The sequence below is a fragment of the Trachypithecus francoisi genome, unplaced genomic scaffold (genome assembly GCF_009764315.1).
Source record: "Trachypithecus francoisi isolate TF-2019V2 unplaced genomic scaffold, Tfra_2.0 Contig01002, whole genome shotgun sequence".
NCBI classification, from domain to species: Eukaryota; Metazoa; Chordata; class Mammalia; order Primates; family Cercopithecidae; genus Trachypithecus; species Trachypithecus francoisi.
The window spans coordinates 21,156-42,019 of NW_022681062.1; the positions used below are offsets into that span (position 1 = coordinate 21,156).

The 20,864-nt window shown below is 41.7% G+C and overlaps 1 long non-coding RNA gene across 1 annotated transcript; it reads left to right on the plus strand.

Moving 5' to 3' along the window:
* Positions 1-8,329: 8,329 nt before the first annotated feature.
* On the plus strand, positions 8,330-20,864 carry LOC117090366. Its single transcript, XR_004439980.1, has 3 exons — positions 8,330-8,499; positions 9,154-9,347; positions 20,818-20,864. It is a non-coding gene; the product is annotated as an uncharacterized LOC117090366 (long non-coding RNA).

The window sequence follows — 20,864 nt, forward strand, 5'->3', positions numbered from 1 at the left end:
AAAATCAATCTTGAGGACCCAAAATCACTAAACTAAAGGGAAAACTCAAGCTGGGAACTGCTTAGGGCAAATCTGCCTCCCATTCTATCCAAAGTCACCCATCTGCCCACTGAGATAAACGCATATCTGATTGCCTCATTTGGAGAGAGTCATCAGCAACACAAAAGAATGAAACCATTTGCTCTTACCAACCTATGACCTGGAAGCCCCCTGTCTGGCCTTCTGAATTTTCTGGACTGAACCAATGTACATCTTACACATATTGATTGATGTCTCATGTCTCTCTAAAATGTATACAACCAAGCTGAGCCCCTGCCACCTTGGGCCCGTGTTGTCAGGACCTCCTGAGGATGCATTGCAGGCGTGCATCCTCAAGCTTGGCAAAATAAACTTTCCAAAAAATCTGAGAGCTGTGTCAGATTTTCAGGGTTCACACATGTAATGTAGGATGTCAATGTTTATAAAACAGACATTATTCTATCTACTATTACAAATATGCTGCCAATTAACCTTAGACTTTCTCAACAAAATAAAAAATGATGAGGTACAAATAATGTATTTAAACTTAAATAATATTGCAAGTTTTAATATGGCTACTTTTCAATTTTTTTACTATTTTTTACTACTTTAACACTGTAAGAAAAATGAGTAATTAAAACATGAATAAAAGTGTTTACAGGGGGTGCACATGTTTCCTCCAGCCTCTGCCCATCCCCAGCTTTCATCCCAACTGTCCTGATGGTGGCTCTAAGCATTTCTGCTTTCTCTGTACCAAGATCTCTCCCCAGAAACAAACCCAAATCTTACCATATGTTATGGCACGCTGTGATGATGAGTAGCGATGAGCAGCCAAAGCCTCAAGGAAGGGAGACTTTTGTAAAACAAGACTTGTAGAATGTAACATGTGAAAGTAAAGCCCATAGCAGAGCTCCCTCCTTAGCACGCGGGGAGCAGACAGGAAGCTTTTGCCTCACCTTCCTCAATGGCGTGCAGTCGCGTCTCACCGTGTCAGTCTTAAGGACAATGAAACTCTAGTCTTCACGGTGGACATGCTACCAGGTGCTCCAAAGCCATGGTGACCCACTCTCAGGTGGATCCTGAGGAGAACAAAGCTGTGGTTCTAATCCTAACACAAACCCTGTCCCAAGACTTTGACCCTGAACCTATACCCTGATCCCTGCCCTGGTCCCTAATTCTGACCCTTACTTTGACCCTGACTTTGATCTTGACCCTAACCATGACCCCACCTCTAACCATACTTTCGGCCCTGACTCTGACCCAGTCCTAATCCTAACCCTAACCCTATTATTAACTTTACGATGTATCTCTAATCTTACCCTCTAGTGCTAAATAGCTGTACGCAAAAGCACTTTTAAATTATTTAACTTCTTTTCCTTGAATTCTCTAAGGACATCCTAAAGGAGATGTCATTACATATTTTGCAGTCCCTCTGAGTGGTATGGCTTCAGATAAGAAGTTCTAATACTTTGCAAGACATAAAGAGTTTGGAGGGTAACAGCACTGGGTTGTTAGGGATACATGTTGGCATTCATGATAGTCATTGGTGCTGCTCTCCAAATATTTTCAGTTCACTTTTTATGAATGCATTCTGACTGCTCTATCTCACCTACTTAAATTTTCACATGGCCACATGACTTTTTTTTTCTTTGCCAATGGAGGTGAGAAGAAATAACACGTGACTTTTTCAGGAGAAATTTCCAAGAAACAGAGTTCTATTTTGCATGCTTTTTTCTCTTTTCTGTAGCAATGGGAGATCTTACTGATGGTTCCTTCTTCCATCTGGATTCCTGTGTTAGGATGACACAGCACAGAGCTACTTCTCACCTGACCCAAGATGAGATGTATATAAATGAGGAAGAAGATTTTTGAGCCACTGAAATTTGGAGGTTGTTTGTCACCTAGCCCCCATTGACTAATGCAGAGCTGAAGAATGAGTCCGAACTGGATCTGGACAAGACATGTGAAGAGCACTCCAGGTTGAGTAAAATTCAAGTGTTATCTCAAAGATAACAGTGAGCACAATATGTTATTGGGGTGGGTGTGGGATAAATAAGGTATGTCAGATGAGAATAATGAGAAACTTAACTTTAAAAGATGGTGCTGATTTGGACTATGAAGAGATTCAAATGCCCTGGTTAGCATTTGAGTTTGTGATGGTTGAACAAACTAATTAAGAGCCCAAATTGAAGACTTGGGATAAATATCTGAGGGTGTCTAATACCCCAATTTTTCACCCTAGAATGGTCAGAGTCCTTGACCCCATTCTAGGGAGACTTCCAAAAGAAAAAAGACCTACATTTCTTCAACAACCCACATTGAGAGACTTTCCTGCAATCTTGACCTGTGGCTAACACTCCTCACCTTTCATTCTGTCATCAGCATTTTGGGGAAGTACCTTTAACTCTCTATGATTTACAGGTTATTAAATTGCCCTTATAATTCCCTCCAGAGGTGGAAAAGACTAATGATGATGGTGTCTGAGCTCACAACAGCAAGCAGGCATGTGTGGTCAGCAGCTACGTGGCTCATCTGCTAGGAGCTTATGAAATATGATGTTCTACAACATTGCTTAACACAAATGGAGACGCTCCTGACTCAGAGGGTTTAATTGCTCACCTAATTCTTTTCCTGCCCTCTTGGGCTCCTAAAATGAAAAGAACTCTGGGGTGATAAAATGAGTCAAAGGGGTACCAGCCGCATCACAGCAAAATAGATTCCTAAAAAATCCCTGGCCTAACATGACAGCCTTGGCTGGATAAGTTTGAATGTGCTGATAGCGGACATGGGAGAGTGAAGGTGGTTTAAATGTTCATATTAAATAATTTCCACCCAGATTGCAAGAAAAGAGAGAGGAATGGAGATGGCAGCATGAGTCCCTACAATAAAAGCGGATGTTTTGAGATGACTTATATTTGTTCTGACAAAAATTAAAGACAGAAACCAAAGTTTAGCCTGAGGCTACAATTAATTGGGCAATAAGCCAGAGGCACATATGGCATAGACAGATTTAAACATTTCTCCCTTATAGTAATACAAATACTAAACTTACAAATAAATTGATTCCAAATAAAACAAATATTTAAAAAATTTAATGAATAAACACTGGGGTCTACAGTAGTATTTGAAGGAGATCTCAATAACAGATTTGGTTTTTGAAGGTTAGAACTGATAGTCTAGAGATTTCATTTCATTCCAGAGAGAGAAAGGAGGAATTTCTTGGATTCCTTCAGGAATGCATCTAGCTTTGCCTCATCTTTGAACTATGGATATGGCAGAAGAAAACATGATGATTTCACAGATTTAAGGTGCAAAACGTCACTAGGTTCTCTAAGAAGTCTGGGATTCTTCTGCTGGAAAAATAAGTTTGTTGAGAAAAAATGAGTTGGAGGAGGCTGTTACTGAAGTGAATCAGAATTGTTTTGACTAATCTGCTTATTGCCCACTCTGTAGTGTGGATACAAATTATTCAAGCACAACGTCCTCTTACTGTTCTTGGAATGCAGTGGAAAGAGAACAGATTAGTTTTTCTCCCTCAGAACACAACACTAGAAACATTCTACCTTAGATGAGATATTGCCTAATTATTTTCAAAAGACGTGAAAAATGATGGATGTAAATGTTAGCTACAAAATAAATACATGCTAGAAACAGAAGCATCTGGGTCACAGTTATATTAGAGCTACCTGTGTTTCTGTCACTGAGATTAAAACAAAAATGTCCAATACAATCATTCACAGCATGGGAGAGGGGAAGGTGAAGGATGGAAAGGCCAGTCATAAATGGATTAGAATTTCAGTCCATAAGGAAGTGGCTTTGTGCATTGTCTGTTGCCGTGTGCAAGGTGAAGGCTGGTGCAAGAAAACGTGGAGTAACAAGGGCTCCTTTGTCCATCTCACCTCTCTAGATACCAAGTTTCAGACCTGTTGCATTTTAATTGAAAGGTTGATATAATTTTATTTTTTTTTTTAAAGAACACTTGCAGTGTTTGAAGTGACAAAGGCTGCTGTGACAAAAAAGCAGGGAAAGGAAATTTTTTTAAAAAGGCAAACAACAACAACAAACCCCACAAAAAAGCAAACAATAAACAAACAAAAAACAGAGGAGGAAGTCGGCTGTGACTACTTCCAGGAAGGGGCTACAAGAGGCAGTTAGAAATTCTATTTGCTTTGCAACTGTGGGTTTTCCGGCCTGCTTCCTTTCTAAAGTATATTACTTTGTTTTTGGTTCATGAAGTTATCCCTTTCTGTTTTCTGGAAAAGCTATGTATTTTCTTTATCTATCATCTATCTACCTGCCTATCATCTATCTATTTACTATCTATCTTTTCTACTTTTCACTATCAAGGGCTTGAGTCAAGCAGGATAGAACTGCAGTGTATGTTCACTCTACCATTTAAAGCAAGAGCTCTCATAGGCATTCTCCATTATATCACAAACCTGAGCTTTCTAAAACAGGGTGTGGCAAACTACCATGCATGGCCCATGTCTGACGCAGTCTGCATTTGTAAGTAAAGTTGTACTGGGACACAGCCACATACATGTGTTATATCACGTCTCTGGCTGTTTTCATGGTACAATGGAAGAGCTGAGTCATTAACATAGAGACCATATGGCTTGGAAAACTTAAAATATTTAACATTTCACCCTTTGGAGAAAATATTTTCTGACTCTTGTTTTAAAAGATCTTTGTTTAGAATGCCACCTATTGCCTTCTGGATAGAATCACAACTCTTTACCACAATAGACACAGTTTGAACCCTGCTTCTATATCCAGCCTCATCTATTATTTCCGCTTCTCCTTATTTTCCTCATGGCCATGCTGATGGATTGTCAGCTTCCCAGATGTGCGAGAATCTCTCGTCTCTTCCTGACATTCTCATGCTCTCCCTCTGCCTCTCGAGAACTTCCTGTCCCATCTCTCATGACAAATCCCTTCTTCAGCCCCTTTGCTCCTTCCTTAAGGATACCCGTTTGGCTCTGTTTTGGGTGACATGCTCCTTCTGCATCTCCCAGAGCCATCCTGTGTCTGTCAGCTACTGCATTTCTTTGCATCTCTGTGTCATATATCACCAAATCTGCCTAAGTTTTCATGAGTCACTACATGACAACTTCAGACTCCACCAGCATTGTCCCCACTAACTACGAGGCTTAGACATTTGTCCAGTATGCTCGGGGTTGTGGGATGGTAGTAGCAGTAACCAGCTGGGGAAGCATCATCTCTTACATCAGAATCAAAACTGTAGATCTCTCTGCCATTCATAAGTATTTGGAGTTTAAAATTAGCATAAATATTTTCCTTAAAATAAGAACAAATGGCTTGAATAGGCTTTTGAAACATATGATATTTCCTCTGGTTCATTTCGGTGTTCAGTATTCAGACATGAATCTAAACACGACTCTGCTCTTAGTAGCTGTGTGACCCTGGGAAAGTCGCTCAATCTCCCTCTGCTAAATTGTGTTGTGTGAGTAATGAGAAGAGAGTTGTTATTTGTATTTGGTGAATAATAACAAACAAAAGGCATTTAGCTTTCTGGAACCTGGCATGTAGTAGATCCTCATGAAATACTAGCTCTGTTGATAAAACTAGATGAAAAGGAGCTTTCAAAGTCAACAACAACATCATGCAGTGAAGGACATAGATGAGAAGCTGCTGCTGCAGCCTGGAGCTCCTGGGGGCCCGTTTTGTCCATGATTTAGCAGGAATGCACTACCTTTCCATGAGGAGACACTGCCCACAGAAACTAAGGCCATTATTTGAAAACAAATATATTTTAATAGTGTTTACATTATGTAATAGTATAATATAAATAATAATTATTAGTAATGTAAAATTGTTAACATTATTCAGGGCATCACCACCATTTTTCAAGAATGTGTTTTCCTATCCTCTAGAGTTTTGCCCACTTAAGCAGTGGTTTTGCTGTAATAAAGAATTACACTATTTATCAAAATGTTACTTTGGAGACTAAAGTTTTCTTAAACTATCAGACCCATAGCTAATGCCAGTGGCTCCAAGGATGAGAAGGTCAAAAAGCCTTTTTTTTTGGGGGGGGGACCAAGAGAAAAAAATCACATTTCAAACTGTCTCATGCTAGTCACTGGAAAATTAGAAGTGAACACACTCCCCTCCTAGCCCAATCACAGCTACTAAATAACCAAGATCTCCTGCAGGTGCCTTGGCTTTGTGAGCCTGGAGTTGCTGGCTGGTACTGGGCAGCAGGCAGCAGAGCTGGTCCCATTTCTACATGCTTTCCCCATGCTGTGGGGGACACAGGCACATTGAATAACCTGGGTCCTGGCCTGGTGCTGGCTGGGAAGCTATTTGATGTCAGGCTCATAGTGGACTTCTGAGTTGAAAAGAGAGTGTGGGTCACCCAGCCCCACTTACTCATTTTACAAACAATGAAAATGGGGCTCTATTCCAGACACGAGAGTACACATTGTAAAGCTGTGCAAGCTTGCTGTACTTGTATACGCTCAGAACACACTGAGTGCCGAGTGTCTCCAGCATGAGAGGGGCTCTAGTCCCCGGGGTCCCACCCTCCACAAATGACAGCAGCACCTCGAGGGACAGAGGTGCAAAGAGCAAGGTGGGGGCCCTTTTGTTGGAGAGGTGGCTTGGGAGGGTCCTTAGAAGAAGTGACAGCTGAGCTGTTCTCTGAAGGGTGAAGCTGAATTACTTGAAGTTTAGGACAAAGGGGTGTCTGGGGAAGTGGAGCCTATGAGCCAAAAGCATAATGACTTGCCCAGAGAAGTGTAACAAGTTCCATATTGTTTCTATGCCAAATCTGAACAGGAATCAACAAAGGAAAGAGCAGGATCCTGGAGCCAGGGCCTTGGATTTCACCCGCTGGCAAAGGGAATGTTCACTGGGAATTTTGGGGGTCAAAACATGAAAGTGTTTTCTCTTAGCTCCAATTCTCTCTGTCTCTCTGTCTCTTTCTGTCCCCCTCTCTCTCCCTTATCTTTAATTTTTGTATTATCCTAAGAAAACACACATGTGTCAGACGTGGGGATTAGCAGCCGGCTTCTGGATGACTTCAGGGGAGCACTTTGACCTCTGTGAGCTTATTTACAATAATTCAAGATTCTTGCAAAAAAAAAAAAAAAAGTCATGATAGTAGAGGTTAGAAAATCCCTAGTGTTTCTTCTGATACTTTGAATTTATGATTAATATGTTTAATCTTCATCTTCTGAAAAGTCACCAGTTGCACAGTGAGACCACAAAGGGATTCTGTTTCTGTGGTTTGTGTCTTCAATAGTCGGTAGTTTTGCAGCAACAGCATTGCATGTGGGTTTTAGGCTGATGATGCTCAACAGTGGACAATTCTCTTCACCTGCCTGGGCCCCACTGCCCACCCTTCCATACAGTGCAGGGGCTGAGCTCTCCGAGACACCTTGCAGGATCTCCGTTTCTGAACTGTCAAGTGTCTTCTAGGTGAAGGCTTAGTCTCATAGCCTTTGTGGCTTCCTCCAGGTAACACTTGGTTTTTTGACCCAACCCTGGTATTTCTGTGACACACGTGTGAATGTGCTCCCCGTGGCAGCGCTGAGGAAGGATTCAGTCATCACAGATGCCGAAAGGCAAACGCAGTGTGCTTTTTTCCAACATCTCCAGTCTTGTATTATTTTTACCCGTCAGCCCATTTGAAAAAGAAAACAAAAAAGCCTCCTGTTAGAATTAAATCCCTTCTGGAGATAATGGGTATATTTTAAATCTTTAATTTTGTGTATAGTCACATTTGCTCCCAGTGCCTGCCAGCATCCACTAGAGGGCAGACACACCCGAGTGTATTTGTGTGGCTCTTGCTGAGTGATAATAAGAACAGTGCCTGCCAGCATCCACTAGGGGGCAGACACACCCGTGTGTATTTGAGTGGCACTTGCCCAGTGGTTATAAAAACAGACACCCTGCCCTCCCAGAACCAACCTCCAGTGCCAGGGCCAGCAGCAGCAAGTAAGAAAACCTCTGTTTCCATACTTGCATCAGCTATACAGTGCTCGCACACAGGAGGCATCAGCCAGTTTTCTCAGTTAAAGAGACAAAAACAAAATGTGTCTTCACTACTTTTTGAATTTATCATGTTATCTAATTTTTTAACTTAATTGAATGAATAAATTCTGTATGCATCTGGACACATGCATGGAATATTCACAAACATTTCAAAACAAAATTGAGTCTTTTGCCAAAAGATAATTTCTTTGATATGTGAATTTCACTTTTTTCTATCTTTTAGTGATTTTGATGTAATACAATTGAGAAGTCTGTGCTTCTAAATGACTTTTTAAAGAGCACGGTATTTCTCCACTTTGAAAAAAAACTGGCAAAATATTGTCTACTGTAGATAGAAGTTAATTGGCTGAGAGTAATAAACAGAAGATTAAAAAGTTGGCTGGGAATTGAGAGGCAATGAGGCTGGGAATTGAGAGGCATGAGGTCACCTCAGTCCCAACATTTCCATGTAAATGATGATGCAAGGTGGGCTGGTGGCAGGAGTCCCTGGAAATCCTCACAATCTCAGCTTTTAACTTCTGTAAAATATTATGTAATTTATGATCTCTTTAACAAATAACTTTTTTTCTAATTAAAAAAGCGTATAATCTCTTTGGAGGATCTTTGGTAAATATAAAATGAGTTATAAGAGAAAGAAATTTATTCATAATTTTATCACTCAAATTTTGATAATTATATTCCTGCATTTTTAATGAAATGTAGAAAATTTAGATTATACTGTACATAAAATGTTGTTTCTGTTTTTTCATCCAATGTTAGATCATAAACATTTTACATGGCATAAACTATATATGTAAATCAGCTATTTCCACACCTGGATGCTTGATTTAACCCTCCTTATACTGTTAGCCATTTAAATGATTTCTACTTTATCCTATGAATAACACTTCAACCAGTCATTATTCTCATATATAGCTCATTCACTCACTCATAGTCTTGCTGAGCATTTATTTATAATTTAATTGCATATTACCTGAATGGACTGTGGTTATATGTTTATATGCTTATTCCAAATACAGTGCTAAGATTAGCATTAGAGACAGGAAAATATTCACAGGTTTTGAAACTAGAAGGAGCCAAACACAAATCCATGATCCAACTCTGCACACTCTCATCCAGCCTTAGTTTTCTTATGCAGAAAGTGAAGACAATGTGATTTGCCTTGTGGCATCGCTATGAAGTTAAAGGAGACACCGATTGTACATGCAGCACTGCATGGACAGCAGGAGGCTGGGCCCCTACAAGCTTTAAGGACAATCACCATCGGATGCCCCACGGTCCTACTCTCAGGATGCTTGTATGCCATATGCCATGTGAGTGTCACTTACTCAGTGAACATATATTTGTTGATTATAAATTACTCCCATGCTCTTTTCTTTGTTTTACATGTTCACAAATCTGTTAAAAAAAAAAAAAAGGTACAACTATGAAATTAAAAGTTAACTAAAGGGGGATGTTTTCATTATCTCTGAAATTTAACCCCCCAAATCCAGATTATAAAGCAAGGAAATGTGTTACAGCCCAACACTTGCCATCAATACTTTTTCAATGTTAGTGAGCAGGGGAGGGTATGGAAGTGAAGGAATCAGAGCTCTGGTGGGTACACATTGTCTTCCCTGCAAATCCATTTCTTGTCCAGCCTTCCTTCCTCATTGGGGCTGCTGTATTCTTTTCTGCACATTTGAACTGCTCCCCTGTGGGCCATTCTCATTTGCTTTACTTCCTAGTCTGAATTCCATGGGACCTGCATTTAAGAGGAGAAAGGAACCACTTTGGGACTGGAGGAAGTTCACCTTATGAGTTATGCCTGCCTCCTTCCTCTACAGTGAACAGTCTCTGGTGTCCCTGGGTGTTCAGTTTCTTTCCACTCATGTGTTACTGACTGTTCAGGTGGCAAATGGCCCATGACCTTTATGGTACCTAAGGGAAAAGAATTATAAGCTGTGTTTCTTTTATAGTTAACTTTTATTTTAGGTTTGGGGATACATGGGAGGGTTTGTTATATAGGTAAAGGCGTCTCACAGGGGTTTGTCGTACATGTTATTTCATCATCCAGGTGTTAAGCCCAGTACCCAATAGTTATCTTTTCTGCTCCTTGCCCTCCTCCCACCCTCCCCCCTCAAGTAGACTCCAGTGTCTGTTGTTTCCTTCTTTGTGTTCACAAGTTCTTATCATTTAGCTCCCACTTATAAGTGAGACTGTGCGGTATTTGGTTTTCTGTTCCTGCATTAGTTTGCTAAGGATAACACCCTTCAGCTTCGTTCATACTAATGCAAAAGACATAATCTCGTTCTTTTTTATGGCTGCATAGTATTCCATGGTGTATATGTATCACATTTTCTTTATCCAGTCCGTGATTGATGGGCATTTGGGTTGATTCTATGGCTTTGCTATTGTGCATAGTGCTGCAATGAACATTTGCATGCATGCATCTTCATGGTAGAACGATTTATATTCCTCTGGGTATATACCCAGTAATGGGATTGCTAGGTCAAATGGTAGTTCTGCTTTTAGCTCTTTGAGGAATCACCATAATGTTTCCACCATGGTTGAACTAACTTACACTCCCACCAACATTGTAGAAGTGTTCACTTTTCCCTGTAACCCTGCCAGCATCTGTTATTTTTTAACTTTTTAGTAATAGCCATTCTGACTGGTGTGAGATGGTGCCTCACTGTGGTTTTGATGAGCATTTCTCTAGTGATCAGTGATCTAGAGCTTTTTTCCATATTCTTGTTTACCATGTTTGTCTTCTTTTGAGAAGTATCTCTTCATGTCCTTGGCCCACTTTTTAATGGGATTTTCTCTTGTAAATTTGTTTAAGTTTCTTGTAGATGCTGGATATTAGACCTTTATCAGATGCATAGTTTGTAAATATTTTCTCCCATTCTGTAAGTTGCCTGTTTGCTTTGTTGATAGTTTCTTTTGCTGTGCAGAAGCTCTTTAGTTTAATTAGATCCCACTTGTCAATTTTTGCTTTCATTGTAGTTGTTTTTGGTGTCTTTGTCATGAAATCTTTGCCTGTTCCTATGTCTAGGATGGTATTGGCTAGGTTGTCTTCCAGGGTTTTTATAGTTTTGGGTTTAACACCAAAACTTTTAGTTTTGGTCTTTAATCCATCCTGAGTTGATTTTTGTGCATGGTGTAAGAAAAAGGTCCGGCTTCAATCTTCAGCACATGGCTAGTCAGCTATCCCAGCACCATTTATTGAATAGGGAATCTTTTCCCCATTGCTTGTTTTTGTCAGAAAAGCTGTGTTTCTAAGTCTTCACCCAACACATTTTTTGTTGTTGTTGTTGTTGTTGTTGTTGTTGTTTTTGAGACAGAGCCTCGCTCTGTCGCCCAGACTGGAGTGCAGTGGCGCAATCTCGGTTCATTGCAAGCTCCGCCTTCCGGGTTCATGCCATTCTCCTGCCTCAGCCTCCCGAGTAGCTGGGACTACAGGCGCCCGCCACCACGTCCGGCTAATATTTTTGTATTTTTTAGTAGAGATGGGGTTTCACCGTGTTAGCCAAGATGGTCTCGATCTCCTGACCTTGCAATTCGCCCGCCTCGGCCTCCCAAAGTGCCAATATACCTTTAACTTTTGACCAGATCTCTCCTCCAGCCAATAGGCTCCAGGAAATGGGACAGGATTCTGGGAAATAAACAGCTGACCCTGAGACAATGCAGGTGAACACAGACTAGCTGCTGTATCATAAGTAAACAAAATGTGTGTCTTTCATTAAATATTAAACAATAATAGACTGAGTATGTAAGCATGTTACCATCATAAGTATGGAAGTGACTAACTGTGACTTAAATTGCAGAGCCTCAGATTTTAGATCTGGAAGAGCCATGCGTTTTAATCCATGCTTTGAGAGGCTCAAGCTTACTCTGGAGAAACAGGTAGTTTGAGGAGGCTGGAGACTGAGGGGCAGGCTCCCATTCCCCAGCTGCTTCAATGAGTCTGATCTATTTTATAAATCAGCTATTGGAAAATGATTCGAACAACTAAACCCAATTCCCTATTATTTGGTCAAAGCCATCAGCCCTCAGGCTTCTTGCCGCTGCAGCTGTGGGCTCCCACCCCCCACCTGCTCTCCTGCCCAGGTTGGGGTGACCAAAGTCCTCCTCCTGCTGAGGAGAGAGGTTAGGGAGGGACCTTTTTTTTTTTTTTTTTTTTTGAGGGTGTGGTTCAGTTGTAAACAGTGTTTTAGAATTTGTGTTATTGTGATGGCAATGATCAAATGCTAAATATTTCCCACTTGCCTTGTAATAACAAGAGCATGTATTTTACACAGTTGACGTTTTTGAATTCTACTTATTTACTTTAGTAAGAATAGTGAAATTTGAGCAGAGAAGAGTTCTAATTTTGCATCAGAGTCAAAAGTGAAAATGAAAGGAACTGACCCGAGAAGGAACAGGTGTGAACTGTTTACTTCATTCCTTCCAGTCCTGGTTGATGTTCAGCTCTGGCCCTGCATCCCACTCTCAAATGTGGTGGATGCCTCACCTAGGAAAGGCCCTCGCAACGCTGGCGCCCTCTGCTCACCCAACTGTACTTACTTCTCTTAATCCCCTATGAACACTGTTTTCTGGGTTGGGTGTGTTTTCTGTAATAAAAAAACTATCGTTGCACCACTTACTGAGGACTTTTTGGATGCCATGCTAAGCATTTCATAGTCACAAGCTCATTGTACAAACGACTCTTTGTAACACTCCGATGAATTTATATTCCCATATGAATTGGCCTGAGGAAGTGGCGTGCTGGAGAGATTAAGCAATTAAATGACAGCATACAGTTAATTACTGAGGGGATTTGGGTTTGGACCTGGATCTGTGATTGTAACACTCATGTCTATAACCACAAGTGTTGCCATATCATTTGCATCAGGATTTAGAATCCCTGCTGGCAGGCCTGGGAAGGTGCATTGTAACCAGATAAGAGGTAATTACCACATTTACTGAGTTGTGAGAACCACTGCACTGCCTCTTGTAGAATGCCAGGCGCTCCTGTGTTTGTCTCAGTGTCTCCAGCTTGAATTGCTTCACCCCTGGCTCTCAGCAATGCTGCTCCTCTCTCCTGCATGGATCACCTGTTCCTGGAATTCATTTCTCCCATTTCTTAGGTTGCCACTTTACTGTAGCTTCCTGATCTAAGGTAAAGCTTTGATGCTGTGCATGTCCCAAAATGCCTGAGCATTATTCTCACGCTGGGTTGGCAGTTTAGTTGGGTTTAAAAAATATATATTTCTCTCAGAATGTGAAGGCCAAATTTTGTTTTCTTATTATATCTAGAATTTTGGTGAAAAACCACTGCCATTTTGGTTCTTGATTCTTTGTAGGTGATCATTTTCTTTCACCTCTCTGGAAGCTTTTCAGATCTTCATCTCTGATGTTACCAAATTTCACAATACTGTGCTTTATTGTGGAATAACTTTGAAATTCATTTTGAGGGGAACTCAATAGATCTTTTAAATCTGAAAATTCATAAACTTTATTTCTGGAAAATGTTCTTGATTTTTAAGTTGAGATATAATTCACACACTACATTTTACTCATGTAAAGTGTACAATTTAGCACTTTCTGGAAGTAGCACAGACTTCATCCCTATTAACTTTAACACATTTTCAGCACCCCAGAAAGAAACACTGTGTTTCCCATTTTCCCCTCCTCCAGCCCCTCGCAACCATTCCTTTTTGAGGCTGAATAATATTCTATTGTGTGGAAATGCTTCATATTATTTATCCGCTTATCAGTTGGTGGACGTTTGAGTTGTTTCTATTTTTTGGCTATTATGGATAATGCTGCTATGGACATCTGTGTATCAGTTTTTGTGTGGACATATGTTTTTAATTCTCTTCAGTATGAAGACTTCAGTAGAATTGATGGGTCAAAGAGTAATTCTGTATCTTACTTTTTGAGGAACTGCCAGACTGTTTTCCAAAGCAGCTGTACCATTTAAATCCCATTGATTTCTTTTCTGACATTTTTATTCCTTCTGCTTTCATGTTTTTCTTTCTGTGAAATTCCATTTTAAACTCTAAAGATGAATCAGGAAGATCAACGCAGCTTCTTCAACAAATAAATTAAAAGAAAATGATATGTAGGAGATATAGGGGAAATGTATCAATTCTATAGGCTTAAAGACACATCAGCTAATCACAATGGATGAATTTTATTTGGGAATGTAGACGGAACAGAATTGGCCATGTGTTTCTCGTTGTTCTGAAGGGTTACAGATATATAGGAGTTTGTTACAGTCATTGTTTATTTATACATATGTTTAAACTTCTCCATATAAGGGTTTTAAAAACTTCACTGGAAGTCTTATATTTTAAAATGTACCCAGAATTTGTTTTAATCAGAGATGTTAAGACCTGCAGACATGGAAGTGACTGTCCCGTTCATACTCACAGATCCCTGGAAATAGGAGGCACAGGGAAGCCCCAGGCAGAGGCAGAAGGAGAGAGAGGAAGGCATGGGCAGGAGCCTCTGCTGTGGTCTCTGTGGGACAGCAAGGGCAGGCAGGGCAGGCATGCTTAGGCTAGTCAGCGTGAATAACTTCAGCAGGCTCTGGGGCATGGAGCCATCTCTAGTTGCCTAGTACCTGGCCCTGGGTGATTAGGGAAACAGTATCAGAGCCATATAAAGTAGGATTAGGAGTATGGGTTCTGAATTGGTAGTTTAATTGACTGGCCCTGGGAAAGGCAATCTTTTCCCAGTAAACACCAGATGCTAGAGCATCAAGAAAACAGAAAATAAGAAAATATAATTAATGCATTCTGTGTGCACAGATGGAGTCTTCCTTTGCTTCCCCAAAGGAAGAGTCCACAGGAGCCTGGCACTCCTGGACCTGAGGAAACCCTGAAAGTGTTGGTATCTGCAGATCCTCTCCAAAAAGAGGTAGCCGATCTCCTAAGACTGCAAGCCTGACCCCAGCCTTCTGGGAGCCAAGAGGGAGAGAGAGTCTGTGGATCTCCCTGCTCAGTAAATGGGCTTTCACTAAATACTGTCTTTGCATAAGCAGCATTACCCAGTGTCCTGAAGCTTAAAAAAGTTCTATTTCAATCTGAAGAAAATAAATTGTTTCTTTTTCCGATGTCAGGGAGGAACATTTGACCGCCAGTGTGGACTGAGGGATCTTGGGATCACACTCTTTCCAATGTGCTTTGAACCGACCCTCTGTGTCTGCCTCACCATCTCCTCTGCTTACCTAGACACTTGGGAACCCTAATCCAAGCCCTTCTAGGAGTCTGTGGTGCGGCTCAGCTTTCTCTGTAGGCATCTCTTGGGATTAAACATTTTCCACTCTGCTAAGTCAGTGCCATCTATTCTTCTGCTTCATCTTCAAAAGACACTGAGCCCCTCCCCACCCTCCACACCAAGTCCGTGGCAGCCTTGAGACCACAGGGTTGCTGCCATAAGATTTTTGTATTGAGTGCTCTCTTTCAAAGCAACTCTAAGAGATTTCTATGGGCAAGGCCTCCGGGTTCCTGTCAAATTAAATTGTAGTTGAGTGTTGGGTGCTATTCAAGAAGTATCTCCCTTTCTCCTTCCTAACAGAGCCCTGAATTATTCAGTCATATGGTTTGAAACATGGGGTGGGTGCTGGTTGACTTAACCTAACCAGCACTGTCTCACCCTATGTCACAGTTACTGGTTCCAAGGTGGTTGCCTAACTGCGGCTCACGCCAGGTGCCACACAGCATTCCCATGGCCCCCTAATGGACTTGACAATGGGCAAGGGCCTGAGTTGTTCCAATTAGAGTCAAATACAAGTTGTACTAGGGTTGTTAGGAACAAGAGTGTGCTTGTTCATGTTCCCTCTTTGATGAAGAATACAGCCTCAGAAATTGTTCCTGGAGATTTTGCCACATTCAGAATGATTCTGACTTCACTGAAGGCAGAGCAGAAAATTGAGAAGAGACTGAGTCCTGAGTAGCACCCATGAGCTTCTCTGCTCAGATTCACCCTGAAGCCTGGCCCACTTCTGAACTACCCACCTGAATCAATAAAGTGCCTTCTTATTAAAGTCAAACTGAGCTGGAGTTTTAGTTACTTGCATCTACAGGTATTCTGTGAAGCTGATACTGTGAGTTTGTATCTGAGAATATTTACAGTGTTTCTCTCATGGTTGTCAATCATTTCAAGGATGCTCTGAGGGTAAAAAAAAAATGATCAATTGTGAAGCAGTGAATTGTGCTGTCAGGCACAATTCATTGGGCAATAGAAAGCTTCATTTACTGGGCAGCAGAAAGTGTCATTTTAATGGGGCATCATAAAAGACAGAATTAATGGGGGTGGTGACCTAGAGCAGTAGAGGAAGTCTCCTTCATTCTTCTTGCTGCAGAACCAAAAACTTGTGTGGGAGGCAGCACACAAGAGGGAAGGGGTGCAGGAACAGAGGGCTGGGAAGGAAGGTGAAAGGAAGAGAATGATGCATGAGGACCAGGAAAAGATACCCCATGGCTTGGTGTGGAACTGCCCTAAAGACACAGTGAGTAGGGGATGCCTCAAATTACTGAAGCAAGAGGAATTAAATGACAACTGGAACCATGAGATATTGTGTTGTTCACTGCAGATGCTCTTGGTGAAGTGCTCATGGCTCTAGAAAACCATTTGTGAGTAAGTCTCAGGGGTGCTGGAGGAGGAAAGAGGTTTCCTCTACCCTCTTAGATTCTGTGGCTGAACCCGAGGATTAAACTGACGTAAAGAAGATTAACAGAAGAAAAGTATGCACATTGTGTTTGATGTTAATATTTTTGTATGTACACAGAGGTATTCTTAAGGAAGAAATGAAGACTCAAAGAAGTGGATAGGGCGGAGAGCTTATATGCCATTTTAACAAAGAATGATGAATTGCAGACATGTCACAAGACAAAAGGAAAAAGAAGTTTGGGCTGGGGCAAACTGTGGTAAAGTGATCAGAAAACTCATGAGGAAACTAGTGGAAGAAGTGGGTCATTTTAGGAGGGCCGTCTGTACGGACACATCTCAGCACGGTCTCCCCATCTCTGGTGATGAGAATGGTTTCCTCTTTCTGGTAAAAAGGGAGGCACCTTTCTCAAAGGATTCCACACCCTAATTTTAGGTATACAGAGGGAAGCCAGAGAGGCTTCTGGCATCTGCTGTTTCTCAAGTGCCTTCTGCTCAAAATCATCAATACATCAAAGCAGCATATTTTGGGTGGCATGTTCTGATGGCCCTCACCGTGAGGAGAAGGAAGCTGCAGCACTGACCCAGTGGTGAATGGAATGCTGTGGCAAAGGCGGGTTACAAAGCTGGGAGAGCCAGTGTTGGTTGCTGTCCTTTCCTTCTCTCTCTCTCTCTCTCTGTCTGATAGTCTGCAAGAGTGCACAGGCAAGACTGTGTCTCCTATGAAGTAACGCAAAGTAATAGTCTGGATGTCTGGATGAGCAGATACAAATTAAATCTATGACAAACCAAAGCAGAATGAAAAGAAGGATAGAAAGATGGAGTCGGGGGAGGGAGAAGTGAGAAAAACAAGGTGATTGCAGGCGCAAAAGAGATAGGAAGAGTTCTGTGGCCAGCACCCAGGAAGCCCTGACAAAATGGTAGATCAGTTGCATTGAGAATAGCTTTTAACCCAAGGCCAGATCACTTGCCTCCAGAACAGCTTTTAACCCAAGGCCAGATGGGTTGCTTTGAGAATAGCTTTTAACCCAAGGCCAGATTATTTGCCTTGAGAAGAGCTTTTAACCCAAGGCCATGCAAGGTGGCTTACGGCCCAGAATGCATAATGTCCTTTTTCCTTCAGGAATGTGTGGGGAGGTGTTCATAGAATGCCAATTCTGCCTGGACTGGGGGCTGAGTTAGGAGGAAACATCACGGTGACCTATGAGTTAGGATAAGAGGAGGGCTTTGCCAGCCAGAAGCGTCTGAAACTGACTCTTGTGCTAAGGTGAGGGCACTCCCAGTGTAATGGCACAGGCCCTATCCCTTGAGTTTACAGCACTTGCATGTGGTTATAAACCTAATTTCCTCCCAAAGCAGCCAGATTCCCTGTGCCTCAGACCACACAGGGAGCCTGTGGTGGTGATGCTGGTTGGGAGGACCTGGCAGAGGAGGATTTGGGAATTGAGTGTGACCCCTGAGCTGTGCTTTTGGAAGGAGAAATCTGGTCCTGCCTCACCTTGAAGATATGTAATGGGAAAAGGGTCACATTTCTTTTTTGTCAGTGTGTCATGACTGGGCTGAATTAGGTGATCTCCAAGGTCATCTTCAGTCTTCTTATTCTGCATGCTTGGGGAAGGCACTGCTCAGTCAGCCAGGACAGGGGACTGGGAAATGGGGAAGAAGATCCTCCTGTTGGCTTTGTTACAAGAGTGCCATGTTCCACCACAGACAAGAAAGGATCTCCTTTGAAACTTATGTGTGCCCTTCACACAGGATCACAAAGAGGGTTCAGGGAGTTCCCTCCCCAACCACTGTCTCCATGAGCACAGTGCTTTAAAGACGTATGTGATGCTACATGGAGATAATGCAATGAGCATAAGACCTGCAGGTGCACGTTTACCTCACCCACCAAAGGGTACAAATCAGAGGCTACTCACCCTGCAGGTTTGGGCAATCCCAAGTCAGAACAGGTCTCGGCCTCTGTCTTCAACACTTTCCTTAGAGTACCACAAACAATTGATAAACGGCCTCATGTTAATATTTTTCAGAGGAAAGAGTGCACAGGTTTACTCCATGAGTAAATTTCAGTCAGGCATTCTCTTGTGAAATCATTTCCCAAGTAAATAATGTGCACTCCATATGTAATTACATATCTGCATGCCATATGTAAGTAAAAGATTTTGAAACTAGATTAGAAGACAATATTCAGGAAGCTGTGTTGTCTATAGGGAGCTTCCTGAATGTAGAGTTAGGCCTAAAGACCTGCCGGTGAGACCTTGTAGACTGTGTCAGTGGGGCCCATGACATAGACCATGGGGAGAGATGCCATCCCTTATGCAGACCCCTGGGAATAGCCTCTGCAGTTAGAAGGTTCCAGATGCAGGCTCTGGGGCCTCAGGCTCGAAAGGAGCCATGGGCTGCTTCCTGTTGCCTTGCCTTCCGTTGGGTCTGGTGCCAGGAAAGGTGAGACTGCAAGGAAGATGCCATCTCAAGAATGACAGCTGTAGGGATCAAAGGTTGGCACCTGCAAACATAGTGAGGTCAAGGGCACCCTATGCTCTAAGAATGGCTGTGTTATTCTGGGAGACCAGCCATCCCAACTTGCTGGAACAACCATACACAAACCAGAGCAGGTGGTTATTTATAACCATCTACCAACAGAAATTTAACCAAATCAGAATGGCCATCGGGTCCATTATACCCAGTACTATACTTGTATTTGTGTATATCAGAGTGCCTGAGCCCCATACAAGTCAAATGGAGACCTTATTGACTGTATCCAACTCAGTAAAGTAGCAAATATACAAAAAGGGCTGAGAGTCCTTGAAATCCCACCCCCACACAGAACCTGTTTGTACACAGTTGGCTATCTCCATGGAAGTGGGAGGCACTAACCCCACGGTCTTGGCTGGAAAACAGTAGATGAAGGAATAACAGGGTCACTTGAACTCCTTGATGTCTTCAGGCCCTTTATTACCTAGTTTTCAACCTTCACACGCCCTCCTCAGGAAAATCATAATCCTCTGGATTACCACTGCCAATTGTGTTTATTGCTTAATTATTTTACCTGCCTCTTATTAATTACTTGGATCTAGTCTAGGCTTGTTACAGGCCTGTTCAAAGTGTGTGATTTGCAACAGCCTGAGTGTGGCTTTCCTGATTAAAGATCAATTATTTTCTAATGCTAATAGAGCATGCAAAACGCTGGAGCTACAGAAAACCCTTGGCACTAGGACCAGGAGTGCTAAGAGCATGGGAAGAGAACTTTGGGTGGAGAGATAGAGCTTATTTTCACTAATCCGGTGATTTCACCTAGGGGTGTGGTGGCTTTTCAGGGCTTTCACAGAGTGTAATGAAGAGACATCTCATTTCTGGGTGTTTATCCACAGAAAAATAAAATCGAGATCCCAAAGAAATAGCTGCACTCCCATGTTCATCGCAGTATTACAATAAGCAAGATATGGAGTCTACCCATGTCCATCAATGAATGAGCTGATAAAGAAAAATGTGTGTGTGTGTATATATATATGTATATATCACACAATGAAATACTATTCAGCCTGAATAGAAGAAGGAAATCTTGTCACTTATGGCACATGGATGAATTTGGAGAACATTGTGTTAAGTAAAATAAACCAGGCACAGAAAGACAAATAATGCATGATCTCATTTGTATGTGGAATCTAGAAAAGTCAGACTCATAAAAACAAAGAATAGAATGGTGGTTACCAGGGGCTGATTGGGAGGGGGAGGGGAAATTAGATGCTGGTCCAAAGATACAAGGTTTCAGTTATAAGAAGAATACCTTCTGGGGATTTATGGTACAGCATGGTAACTGTAGTTAATAATACTGCACTGTTTACTTGAGATTTGCTAAGACAGTAGATCTTAGGTATCTGCATCTCTCTCTCTCACACAGACACACACATAGTAACTACGTGAGGTGATGTGTTAATTAACTTGATTGTGGTAATTATTTCACTATGTATACATATATGAAGTCATTACATTGCAAACCTTGGATAAACACGATTTCTATTTGTGAATTATTCCCCGATAAAACTAGAAGAAGAAGAAAGCCCTCTCCCCACTTTGCATGTTTATTTTAACTGTTCCTCCTTTGCCTTCAATTAACTAAACATGGGAACGACGGTGGGACAGAGATGTGGAGGAACTAAAGATGAAGTCTTCATCCAGCATTTATTGAA